Here is a 13,247-nt window from a genome sequence, read left to right on the forward strand (position 1 = left end):
TGGTGCTGCACATCTGCCATTCCTGTGGATTTCTGAACAATTTCCTTTGATGAGCAGGTTTATTTCAATGGAAATCTACAAAAGAGAAAGCTCCCACTCCCTCCGTGGCTGTGTCGAGTCGGCAGTTTTATAGCTTAACATTTTTATCCCAGACAAAACAGGCAGTCAGTCTCTTTGGACATGACACAAACATGCATAAATGCAGAAAGATAAATGGGTTGAACACACACATGCACACACATACACACGCGGAAATCTACTTTGCTAAAAAGCTGGCTCTGAAATAAATATATATTTTTTAAATTAACATTTTTTAGAGACACTAACTGCATCTTCAGTGCAGAGAACACATTATTTTGTAGGCGTTTTCAGCAGCACAATACCAACCCCTATTTTTAACTATTGACTAATTACCAGTAGATCTTAATTACATGGTGTGTGGAGGCACTAATAAGTTTACAAATCTGCCAACAACACTAAACACATATGTCTTTTCAAGCATTAGCCTCCCTCATTTTTTTAAAAAAACCTTTCTCTTTTTTCCCCCTCCAATTTGGCAGCAGAAGATACTGGAAAAGGCTGTAATTGTGGCTGATTAGAAGGCGAGCATCTAAACACCCACCCTGGAAGAGAGGAGAATGGCTCAAAGCATGAGGAGGAAAGAGAAGTCAGCAGAGCCTGGAGAACCTGTATTTTCAGCGGGGTGAGAGAAGGGTTGCCTTTGGAGTGGTTTACTTTTGTCTTCTGTGCAAGCTTCATGGAGCCATGTGCAGGTTTTATATTATCAGCTCTGTTTAAGAAACAACGGCACATTATGTCCCACATTTTGTGATGGGACTGAAAACCAGTATGAAGGGGGGCAATGCAGAAGGAACTGCTAGATCTGCCCACGCTATGTGTCTATGGCAGCCCCTGGGAGCCTCCCAGACCCGGCGCGCACACAACAGCTCTACTGCAAAGCCAACAGCACCAGGATCTTCCTCTGGCCCCAGCCAGCCTGCCATGGTCACATCCACAAAATCAGAAACTCCAAAAAACTCAGAAAACTCTTGCAAAAAACCCTCAGCCACCTATTTGCTATACTAAGATATATAAAAACGCTGAGAAGCAGCATGGTGTTATTTATGCAGCTACTTTTGAGCTTCTTATGCAAAAACTTCTGGCGCTTCCAAAAATGAGTAACTTTCTGGGTGTTTTCCCCCTCTGTTCTGCTTTGCTGTGTTATGGCACAATGCAGCCAAATCCATCCCAGGGTGATTTTCTGACAGTATTTTCCCCTCTTGTTTGAGGATTTTAACACAGTTTTGGCACTCTCGGCTCCCCATAGATGTATTACACAGCAGCTGGACCCTCACGTCTACCAAAACACATTTTAGACCCAGGTCCCACAGAGATCATAGAATCATAGAATCATTGAATGGTTTGGGTTGGAAGGGACCTTAAAGATCATCTGGTTCCAACCCCTCTGCCATCAGCAGGGACATCTTCCACCAGACCAGGTTGCTCAGAGATCCATCCAACCTGGCCATGAACACTGCCCCAGGGAGGGGGCAGTCACAGCTTCTCTGGGCAACCTGTGCCAGTGTTTCACCATCCTCATGGGGAAGAACTTCTCTCTAACATCTAATCTAAATCTCCCCTCTTTTAGTTTACAGCCGTTCCCCCTTGTCCTACCACTACACACCGTTGTGAAAAGCCCCTCTCCATCCTTCCTGCAGCCCCTTCAGGTACTGGCAGCTGCTCTAAGGTCACTCCGCAGCCTTCTCTTCTCCAGGCTGAACAGCCCCAAATCTCTTAGCCTGTCCTCGGAGGAGATGCCCTCCTGTGCAGACACTTCCTACAGCCCTGAATGGGGCTGAGCGAAGCTGTGAGCTGTGGAGATGCTCCTCTCAAACAGAGCGAGGGGAAGGGGGCTGTGGGTCCTGCCGCAATCCCATTAAATCCACACTGGCATTGCCATTTTGGGGGAGGTTTGCTCTATCCCAGTGAGAGGATTCATGGATATCTAGGAGACAAAGAGCTTGTTGCAGCTAGCTGATTCTCTGGAAGTCACAGACTTCCCCAGTCCCCTTCAAAATTTCTTCTGCCTCCATCTGAAGCCAGGTAGATGCTTTTGCTTGTGAATGGAAGACATGCACATGACCAAAGAAATGTGCATTTGATAATTGGAGTTATATCTCTTATAGTATACCTAACAATCACACCACATTTTATCATGCAGTCTTCCAAGCTCTTCACGAACTTTCATCCTCTTGAACTCATGTTGGTGACCACACTGTCACATACGAACCTCTGCTCACTCATCCTGCTCCCTGAGGACACATATCCACTTGCTATCCTGGCTAAGGACTGCAGAGTCTAGCATTAGTCAGGATTTAAGATCTTGAAAGTGGTTTTCTGTGGTAGGTCAGGGATTTCTTTTTAATCAATGTGCGATTAAAAGCTCCCTTTTGTGTTCCCAAGAGCGAATGCTCCCATATTCCGCAAAAGGCACCAACACACTTGTATGTGGTCCTTCCATTTCAAACCACCAAGTTGATCACTGTGCTCCACGTTAGCATATGAAGACACTCTTCCAGGAAAAAGGAATGGGAGAAGGTGCATTTTTGGCATCAGGCACAGAAATTATCCCAGAGCTACTGAAGAAGCCTTCAAGTAAGTGTTTCCGAAGGGACAACTCAAGTACCGATGACTACTTACTGTGCAGAACTGCACATCTAGAAGTCTGATGGCAAAGGTTTCCACATGCTCTTCCCAGCAGCTGTGTCCAACAAAAGCCTTCTCACTGGACCACCACCCTGAGCCCACCCTCACCACAAGTCTCTGCACAGCCGACAGCACTTCTTACAAGAGGTGATAACTTGTGGGCGGTTTAATGTTGCTTTAGAAGCTCTACAGAGTCTAGCAATAATATCAAAGAGCTACCAAAAGCAGGAATTTATGGCAGAGTTGCTGTATGGGATGATTTTTAGTATAAATGACTTCAATAATTAAACAAGAAAAAAAACTAATCTTCTATGTTGAAGTGCAAGTATAACCAAAGAGTGAGGAACGTGCATATCCTTGGGAAAAATGCTGGGGACACTTTCAGTCTGAGTCCACCCTGCTGTTGATCTCCTGAAGTATTTGCCACGGAATCACTAGATAAACTTGAGTTTTACAACTCCATAAATGAGAGCAGGTGTCGCCTTTCCATATCCATATTTCTAAACGCAGAAGGTTATTTCTGTCGAGGATGATTCAATGTTTATTTTTACGTGGTGGAGGAGAGCAGATTATTGTCATTTGCATTCATGAAGGAGGTAGTTGTCACCTTCCCATTTTTCCATATTGAATCTTTGTTAGCAAATAACATGTCTTGAGTAAAATGAGAGTAGGAGATAATTTAAATGGGCGCCACACTTAGCCTCGGCAATGAAATTACAAAAGTGAATCAACATGAAAGCAGAATCATTTTTCTCAACAATTTAGGTAATTATGGACAAGGCAAGCATTAGTTTATGCTGCGAAGAAACTAAACCAGTTACTCTGGTATCTTAGGGCAAAACTTCACTTCCTTAATTAACAGATTCAGAAATATCCTGTGCGCTGGCAGATGGAAGAAATAAGAGCACTTGCCAAAGCTGGATACGCTGGTGATGTGCACATAACGGAAAGCACAGTGTGTGCCTGAACCAAGACTCCATAATAGCAATACTTAATTTTTAGACATAGTTTGAAATAGACACATGATCATTTTTTGCCATAGAGATGAGACTTTCAGGGTCCATTTCAAGTTGGGCAAATCTCATCTGTCCCCTGAGATATTAAATGACCTGTGTGAGGCCAAATTAATTAAAAGCATTCAAAAAATAGAGAAAGGGAAATGGTGATGCTTTTAATATGGTGAGAGAATCGAAGGAAGTAAGAAACAGTGATATCCTACAAAAGAGACCTTTGCTCAGTTACAGAATAAACAATATTTATGCCCCATCTCCTTACATTACTTAATGCCCAGTGGCAAAGCCAGATGAATGGGTCTCTTCAAAACAGGTACAAAGTCCATGCTGCTGCATGAAACTAGAGCCTGCTTCTGCCAAGAGAAGATGAGTCAGAAGGAGACAGGCGCATGGGGTAGGAAGACCCTTGGAGAAGCCAGCTGGAATACCTCTCCTACGAGGACAGGCTGAGGGAGTTGGGGCTGTGCAGCCTGGAGAAGAGAAGGCTCCGAGGTGACCTTAGAGCAGCTGCCAGTACCTGAAGGGGCTACAGGAAGGATGGAGAGGGGCTTTTCACAGGGGGTGTAGTGATAGGACAAGGGGCAACGGCTCTAAACTAAAAGAGGGCAGATTTAGATCAGATATTAGGAAGAAATTCTTCACCATGAGGGTGGTGAAACACTGGCACAGGTTGCTCAGAGAAGATTTGGCTGCCTCCTCCCTGGCAGTGTTCATGGCCAGGTTGGATGGATCTCTGAGCAACCTGGTCTGGTGGAAGATGTCCCTGCTGATGGCAGGGGGGTTGGAACCAGATGATCTTTAAGGTCCCTTCCAACCCAAACCATTCTATGATTCTATGGTTCTGCTGTTAAGAAGCTGACAGCCCTCCAGGAGAACAAATTGTATCTGTGTCTAGAACCATCATCAGTAACAGGTACACATGGATGTGCACTGGGGGGCTAGCCCTGCTCCTACCAAAACTAAGGGCAGAATACTGTGGGCTAGGTGCAGTTTCTAGGTGCCTTCTGCCACCTGAGATGCCCCACGGTGGCTGGGACATCTTCTCCAAGACTGACAGATATGATGTAGAAGGTATGGGAGACCCAAGTCCTTTTGGAGCATCAGGAGGCCAGGTGAGATTCCCTGGGATCTTTCAAATGCCACTAGATGTCTGCATGTGTGCAACTGAACAGAGCCATGGGTGAGCTCCTTCTTGACTGTGATGGGAACCCAGACACTCAACTCACTCATGGATGCATACACTTAGAAGTTTTAGTTTGGAGCTGAATCCAGCTCCCACTGACTTAGGACAGGGGCTCTACCAGATCAACACATTTTATTCAGGACCAAAGTGGTAGAAATGGTGGTTGTAGTGAAGCCAAGGCAGGGGGAAGCAGATTTCCTGAGTGCAAAAGGACACGTAAGTGAGAAAACCCGCGTGGTTCATGGTGAGAAGAGAAGGGCTGCAACAGTGTAACCAATATAAATAATAGGAATAAAAAAGGTATGGAAATTCTGTCCTTGGGAGGAAAAAGGAGGGAAAACCAAGGAGACCTGGGGTGGACAGAGCTTTAGTAAAAAGGTCCATGGAGGATCTCACAACCTCAGTGGGGAATCAGGGGAAGACGATTTCTCTGCAGCACCTTGACTAAAGGAAGGACCATGAAGAGAGGAAACAGACACCCTGAAGTGTAATAACCCACATCAGAAACAGGCAATGCCTGGGCTGATGTTTCAGCTAAAGGGAGATGGAAGAAGCAACACTCACCAGAGCAGCTACCATCAGCAGCCTTTTCCTTGTTGTTTTCCAAGGGGAAACCCGGGCAGGTTGGGATTAGTGCAACAATTTTTCTTTGGTTTGATAGAAAAGGTCATATATTTAATTACCAGCTCTGTAGTGACAGCATTAATTACAGGAAAATACTTAATTCTGTTATGCACATGGGTTTGGATGAAGTTTACAGCATTATCAGGCATGAAAATAAGCATCGGGGGTGTGTCTGGAAAGGGAGGTCATGTTACAGGGAGTATATCTTACCTTAATTAAGGTGTGAAATCCAGCTCCACTTCCTCCCACGGCCCATGGCTTTCCCTGTGACCTACAAGAACAGAAAAGCTACACGCTACGTACAGTTCCCACTGGCCCAGTGGCCAACCTTCGCACGCACCCAGCTCAGAAGGGGAAGCTTCACTTGGTAACTTCATTTATCAGTGAGCTCCAAAGAGCAGTGTGGCACGCTGACGACAGCAGCCAGTGACTCTGTGAGATATGTCCCTGCCCTTTGTAGCCAATTAAATCATTGGAGCCCCATGGGGGGAACTAGGAAATGCTGCGTAGTTGCTTTTCCTAAATCCCAGCTTGGAAAAGCACCAAGCAAGCCCATCAAACTGGAGGTCTTGGCTGTTATAGCTTTTCCAAGGGGAGGAACATAAACTTCCCCGCACCGCTCACCACCTTTTTTAGCTGATGAAGTCATGTTGCTTCTTCCTGCTGGATAACCGGTACCTTGAAGAGGACGACCAAGGGGATTAGGCCATGCTTGGTTTAACGAGAAAGCTGCAAGTACTGCCAGGCTTTGCAAAGGAAAGGCAGGCGGGTCAGAAAGCTTCTTGCAGTCACTCTCTTCTGCACAGGCCAGTCCCCAGGGTGGCCCTAGGATCACGCGTCCGATGTCACTGGTTTGGCTGACGGCATCTGAAAGGTGTCCCGCAAGCAGACAGGCTCCTTCAGATGCGCAGTAATAAATGAAAACTGTTGCTGCTCTCAGGAGGTCAAAGGAAGCCTGAGGAGAGCTGAATAAACCATGCCACCGCAGGTAAGTTCTAGATAATAGGAACTATGAAGTTTGCTGGTGCACACCTCCCAAGACCATACTAATTCTTAAATTTGTCAGGAGGTGTAAAGTGATTTAAATGTAGTATTACTGTCCAATAGAGAGAAAATTGGGATTCATGTAATTATATCTTTAGTAGAGAATCGTTATACAGCTTTTATCATGCAACACCTGGGGACCTGAACAAGTTTTAGGCACGTTAATCAAGATTCACAACCTCTCTAGGTTATATCAGTGATTCCATTTTGCCAAAAACATAGCCAGAAAGAGGAGTTTGTTTTTAAGGAATCGCCTCTTGTTTAAGATTCCCTCTTCTGCGACAGCCCCATCCTGCGCAAACCTCAGTGAGCACAACCAGGGTGGCTCGCAGGGTGATTTACATGGGACAAGAACCTGCCCCTGGTTGGACTACCACAGCCTAAGCATATTCTTTGAATGTATTTCCTGGAAAGCGTAAGCCATTCAAAACTACTCAGTTGCACGTGAAATTATAGAGTTGTAAGGAAATGGGATTAGAAGTGAAGCCCCTGGTCCAGCGGTGAGAACACAGCACGTTCAGTTGTTTTCGGATATCGGTAGGGACTAACACATACGGGCAATCGCCGGTAACGCTTATCACTCCTTTGCATTGCTAAACTGACAGCTCAAACACTAAGTCCTCGAATAAAAAAAAGAAGTGCTACAATTGGAAAGCTTCACCAAATATTCCTCGCGTTCTCTAGGATGACTGAGCTGGCTTTTTCATACCTAACATTTGGCACCTTCTGCACCTTTCCTAGAGAGCCTAATGTCACAAAGTGCTATCACAGGGAAACAAATAACAGCAAAAGCAGCATCATGTTAATCCTCCCCCGATACATACACGCAGCCTTCAAAAAGTCTAATAGAAAGTACAGAATTTGATCAGCAGAAGGACTGACCTCAGCGTGCCTTCTAAGTCCAGCTCACGCAGTAACTATTAAGTTTACCAACACATCCAACTTCTTAAAACTGCAGAGACTTTAATGTCGTGGCGAAGGAAGCCGGAGTTTTTTCTGCCTCATGCATGAATAACAAAGCCACCTGCTATATTCCAGCGGTGGATGCTTTATTGTTAGTGATGATGCATGAGGCAGAAATAATGCAGTTTGATTTTCAGAGACAATACCAAGTTGAGCTTGCAAGGCTGTCAGCCCACACTCGTTCGACTTGGCAACTGAGCAAACAACACAGAAGTAATTGTTGGAAAGTCATGACATAATAAGATGTCGTTTTTCTGACCTACTTTGCTTAAAGTAAATCCCCATTAATTGTAATTGTCCGTGCTGGTAGCAGAGTACTCCACATGCACCAAACGCTCAGCTGGATCCATCCCCCAGTTATTTAAATGAGGTAGTTCCAGATTTACACAACTCTGATTCTGGCTTGCGTACCTCTCTATATATAGTGTTTGTTCCCCTGATCTGAATAAATGCCTGGAAGATGGAAGACCACACAGCTCAATTAGCGTATCGATCTGGACGAAAAAAGCCTTTAACCACCCATCGTGAGAAGGTTATGAGCCCACGCCTCGGTTTGCTGGGTGCTGCTGGAGTTCCAAACAAGTCTTCCCTTCCCGGTGTCTCGCTGGTGCTTCTGAAGGACAGAAAAATCATGAGATGCAAGGCACAGACAGATCAGCTCCGAGTGCTGCAAGGGAAAACCCCTTGCTAAACATCACCCGAAGATCTAAGGGTCACCCAGAGTTTACCTGGACCTCTGGACACCAGTGCCTACAGCGTGATGGAAGCGTGGGTCTCCACTTTCTCCTTTCAAACATATGAGTTGAGAGATCTCCACACAGTTGCGATCGACACTCACAGCTTCCAAAAAAAAACCTTAAAAATACATAGTGCTGGCTAATAAAAGAAACAGGCTTTGACTACCGACTCTTCTAGCTCTCTGTAAGGGCCAGTGCTACCACTGCAGCTCTGCTTGATGGAAGGGGCACAGCACCTTTCCCATGCCCTTGGCCAAAGCGACCACGTGGCGCTGGCTGTGGGTGCCAGGGGAACAGGGGGTTTGTGGGGTGCCTTGAACGCAGCCGCATCTCTGCTGTGCGCTAAGCGAGTGAGCGGGAGCTGGAGAACATCATGGGATAATCAGGAATTAAGATGTAAGCGGTGGAGATATCGCTTCTGGCCACCCACGGAGTCATGTATCCGTGACTCATCGCCTGAGGCAGGAAGGAACGTCGTGCACCACGTACCAAAATGGACAAGATCTTTCCAAGGAGAGATGGGCTGGAAAACCTTTCAGGGGCTTTCATCCCAACTGTTTATCGTTTCGCGCTGGGATGCAATTTCCTTCCTAAAATTACGAAGCTATGTGTTAAAACTAGTTACTTTTTTTTTCGTCTCTGTTACTCCTACAGGAAGGATCTTCCGATTTCTAGACTAAATATATTTATGGCCAGTTCCTACTCGTTTACTCTTCTGCTGCTGCCCTTCAGTGTCACGACGCCTTTCCCTTCACTCGCATTTACTTTCCGGGATGTATTTATAGGCAGAAAACATATTCCCTCTCCAGTCTCATTTTGCTAAACTAAACAGCCCACAGGAGAAAAGAAAAAAAAAGACAAGACTGTCCTGACCTCTGATCAACGCCTGGCTCTTCCTTGCACGTACTCCAGCCTGAATTCACCCTTCTTGGACAGAGGTGGCCACAACCGCACCGAGAAATTCAGAGGTGGTCTCAGCAGCGTATCGGATCGTGTCATCTATTGCCCAAGCAACTGCTTTTCTCATTTCGCGTGCCAACGCTAAAATCCTTCACTGCTGCGCTCTCCCACCCGTATGTCTCATCGCACAAGTTTGGGTTGTTTTTGTATCAAAACAGATGACTCTTCTGCCCCCTTATTGGTTCACAAAATGCAATGTGCACCTACACGTCTATTTAAATAATCAGACCAAATAGTTTTATTACTTCTGTGCTGTTTTGGTTTGTTTTTTGTTGTTGGTGTTTTTTTCCCTTTCGAATCATATGTGGCAAATCTGCTACATAGAAAAGTTTGAAGAAATGAGGAATGCTTCCATTTATATCTCATCACGCTGCAGAACAAAAGTTTAAGCTTGACACGGGTGATTCTCACTCAAGAATACGGCTCCCAGAGTCCTTGTTTCTTAGTGCTGGGAGAATTAGCACAGACATTTACTGCCTGGATTTCAACATCTCGAACAGGAGAGCAAATTTTGTATCATGTGTATGTTATTATACATGCCTTACGCGCGTGCATTCACTTTGGGCGAGTCGAGGGCTGGCGTTTGGCTCACTTCTCTCTGTATTCTTCTCTCTTGCCGGGTTCACGCCACGGCTTAAGCCGGCAGAAAACGAGGGACTGTTCGCAACATTTGAATTCAGCATGGCGGGGACCAGCGGGATCACGTCCTCTCCGATCCTGTTACACCTGTAGCACCAGCTTTCTCCTGCTGAAGAACTTTGTGCCGGCGTTTCACGCGCTACAAACGCCTCTGATCCGGCCCCACACAGGCGTGCGTCAGAGCGCGTTCGTCCGGACAACGCACAAAGCTTCGCCTTCCGCTCCCTTCCTCCCGCGTCTCCGCGGATCCAACCGTTTCGAAACCAGCGGCGCCTTTCAGGCTTCGCAAAACTTCCGAACCCCCTCGGCATCCCTCGGAAAGGCCAGACGCACGCTTCCCAGACAGCTTGTTCAGCGTACGAGAGTCCTCCCACTCTTCTCAAGATTAGATTAATTTTCCGTCCCTAGAAGAAGCGTTTTATCTGCACTCCTTTCCTCCTGCTTGGGTTGGTTTTTTTTTTGTCCCCGTTGAAAATCAGACTCTGCAAAGCAGCGACTTCGGCGGCCAGTTCTGGAGCCCTGGATCCATCAGTCCTGATATTTTGCCTCAATTTTAAAAAAACAGAAAGATAAAAAAAAACACAGAAAGGGCAGAATTCCAACTCCCAGAGAAAGGGGACGAAGGAAGAGCCCATGGGAGAGTCAAAGAGCTGGAGAAGGAGCACCTGGAAGGAGCACGATTGTAGAATGGGGAAAAGAAAAAAACAACATTAAAGAGGGGAGATTGTAACCTACAGAGGACAGCACAAGCCAGCGCAGAAAAGATGGATGCAATGAATGAGTGGGTGGAAGGTGAAGCAGGGGAGAAGAACACCAGGTTTCGGTTCCCCAGTGGGGTCCTTGGGTGAAACACCTGCCCCGGGGTGCAGCTCAGCCCCACACAGATCCCAACACCAGAGCTGGGAGCCACTTCATCAGCTTGAAGGAGGTTCTTCTCCTCCGGCACGGAGGTGGGCCCACAGAGGGGACCTGGCCGGTTTACCCCAAGAACATGGGGGTTGAAGCAAGGTCCTCCAATGCAGGTGAGGAAGGGACGAGCGTGGAGGGGGACAGAGGACAGGGAATTTTCCAGACTCTTTCCAGTGGCGCCCAGCGACAGGACAAGGGGCAACGGGCACAAATCGAAGCCTGGGAAGTTCCAGCTGAACGTGAGGAAGAACTTCTTCCCTCTGAGGGTGACGGAGCGCTGGAACAGGCTGCACAGAGGGGCTGTGGAGTCTCCTTCTCTGGAGATATTCCAACCCCGCCTGGACGCGGTCCTGTGCAGCCTGCTCTGGGTGACCCTGCTTTGGCAGGGGGTTGGACTGGATGACCCACAGAGGGCCCTTCCAACTCCGACCATGGTGGGATTCTGTGAATGCACCCACGAGTGCTGAGGGAGCTAGCGGATGTCATTGCTGAGCCACTCTCCATCATCTCTGAGAGGTCCTGGAGGACAGGAGAGGTGCCCGAGGACTGGAGAAAGGCCAATGTCACTCCAATCTTCAAAAAGGGCAAGAAGGAGGACCCAGGGAACTACAGGCCGGTCAGCTTCACCTCCATCCCGAGAAAGGTGATGGAGCAGCTTATCCTGGAGGTCATCAACAACCAAGTGGAGGAAAAGAAGGTTATCAGGAGTAGTCAGCATGGATTCACCAAGGGGAAATCATGCCTGACCAATCTGATAGCTTTCTATGATGACATGACTGGCTGGGTAGATGAAGGGAGAGCCGTGGATGTTGTCTACCTCGACTTCAGCAAGGCTTTCGACACAGTCTCCCATGATATCCTCCTAGGGAAGTTCAGGAAGTGTGGGCTGGATGAGTGGTCGGTGAGGTGGATTGAGAACTGGCTGAATGGCAGAACTCAGAGGGTTGTCGTCAGCGGTGCTGAGTCTAGTTGGAGGCTGGTAACTAGTGGTGACCCCAGGGGTCAGTACTGGGCCCAGTCTTGTTTAACTTCTTCATCAAAGACCTGGATGAAGAGTTAGAATGTACCCTCAGCAAGTTTGCTGATGACACCAAACTGGGAGGAGTGGTAGATACACCAGAAGGCTGTGCTGCCATTCAGCGTGACCTGGACAGGCTGGAAAGTTGGGCAGAGAGGAACCTGATGAGGTTCAACAAAGGCACATGCAGGGTCCTGCAGCTGGGGAGGAACAACCCCATGCATCGGTACAGGCTTGGGGCGGATCTGCTGGAGAGCAGCTCTGCGGAGAGGGACCTGGGTGTCCTGGTGGACGACAGGTTAACCATGAGCCAGCAGTGTGCCCTGGCTGCCAAGAAGGTCAATGGCATTCTGGGGTGCATTAGGAGGAGTGTGGGCATCAGGTAGAGGGAGGTTCTCCTCCCCCTCTACACTGCCCTGGTGAGGTCCCATCTGGAGTACTCTGTCCAGTTCTGGGCTCCCCGGTTCAAGAAAGATGAGGAGCTACTGGAGAAAGTCCAGCAGAGGGCTACGAGGATGATTCACGGACTGGAACATCTCTCCTATGAGGAAAGGCTGAGGGAGCTGGGCTTGTTCAGCCTGGAGAAGAGAAGGCTGAGAGGGGACCTTAGAAATGCCTCTAAATATCTGCAGGGTGGGGGTCAGGAGGACGAGGCCAGACTCTTTCCAGTGGTGCCCAGCGACAGGACAAGGGGCAATGGGCACTAACTGAAGCTTGGGAAGTTCCAGCTGAACATGAGGAAGAACTTCTTCCCTCTGAGGGTGATGGAGCCCTGGAACAGGCTGCCCAGAGGGGTTGTGGAATCTCCTTCTGTGGAGATATTCAAGACCCGCCTGGACAAGGTCCTGTGCAGCCTGCTGTAGGTGACCCTGCTTGGGCAGGAGGGTTGGACTGGGTGACCCACAGAGGTCCCTTCTGACCCCTACCGTTCTGTGAATCTGTGAATCCTTGTGTTTAGAAGGAGACGGACATGAGGACACCGTGGTGGGGAATTCGGAAGGGCACCGGGGCCACTTGAGGTCGAGGCACCGAGGTGGGCTTGGAGGCCGGTTCGGTGGGACAGGGGTGGGAGAGGAACCCCCCTTTCCCCAGCACGGCCACCGGGAGGGAGAAGGTCAGAAGAAACCCGGAGAAGGGCCTGGGCCGAGGACAACCCGTGGATCCGGGGGCCAGCAAGTGACAGGGACCGGGATGGGGGCGGCGCAAGGGACCTCTCGGGTGCCAGCGCGAAGGGGACCGCGGGTGGGACCGGAGGGGGGGAGCCGGCGGGGAGCGGCCCGGTCCCCAGCGCGTCCCCACTCGGCCGCTAGGAGGCCCGGCCCCGTCCTGCGCGGGCGCGGAAGCCCCGCCCCCGGAAGCGGCGGGCGGGCAGGCGGGCGGGCGGCGGGTGGGGGGGGTGCCGGGAGCGGGGAGACGGGGTGGGGGGGGGGCAGAGCGAGCGGAGCGCGCCC

The sequence above is a fragment of the Opisthocomus hoazin genome, chromosome 2 (assembly GCF_030867145.1).
Source record: "Opisthocomus hoazin isolate bOpiHoa1 chromosome 2, bOpiHoa1.hap1, whole genome shotgun sequence".
Classification (NCBI taxonomy): Eukaryota; Metazoa; Chordata; class Aves; order Opisthocomiformes; family Opisthocomidae; genus Opisthocomus; species Opisthocomus hoazin.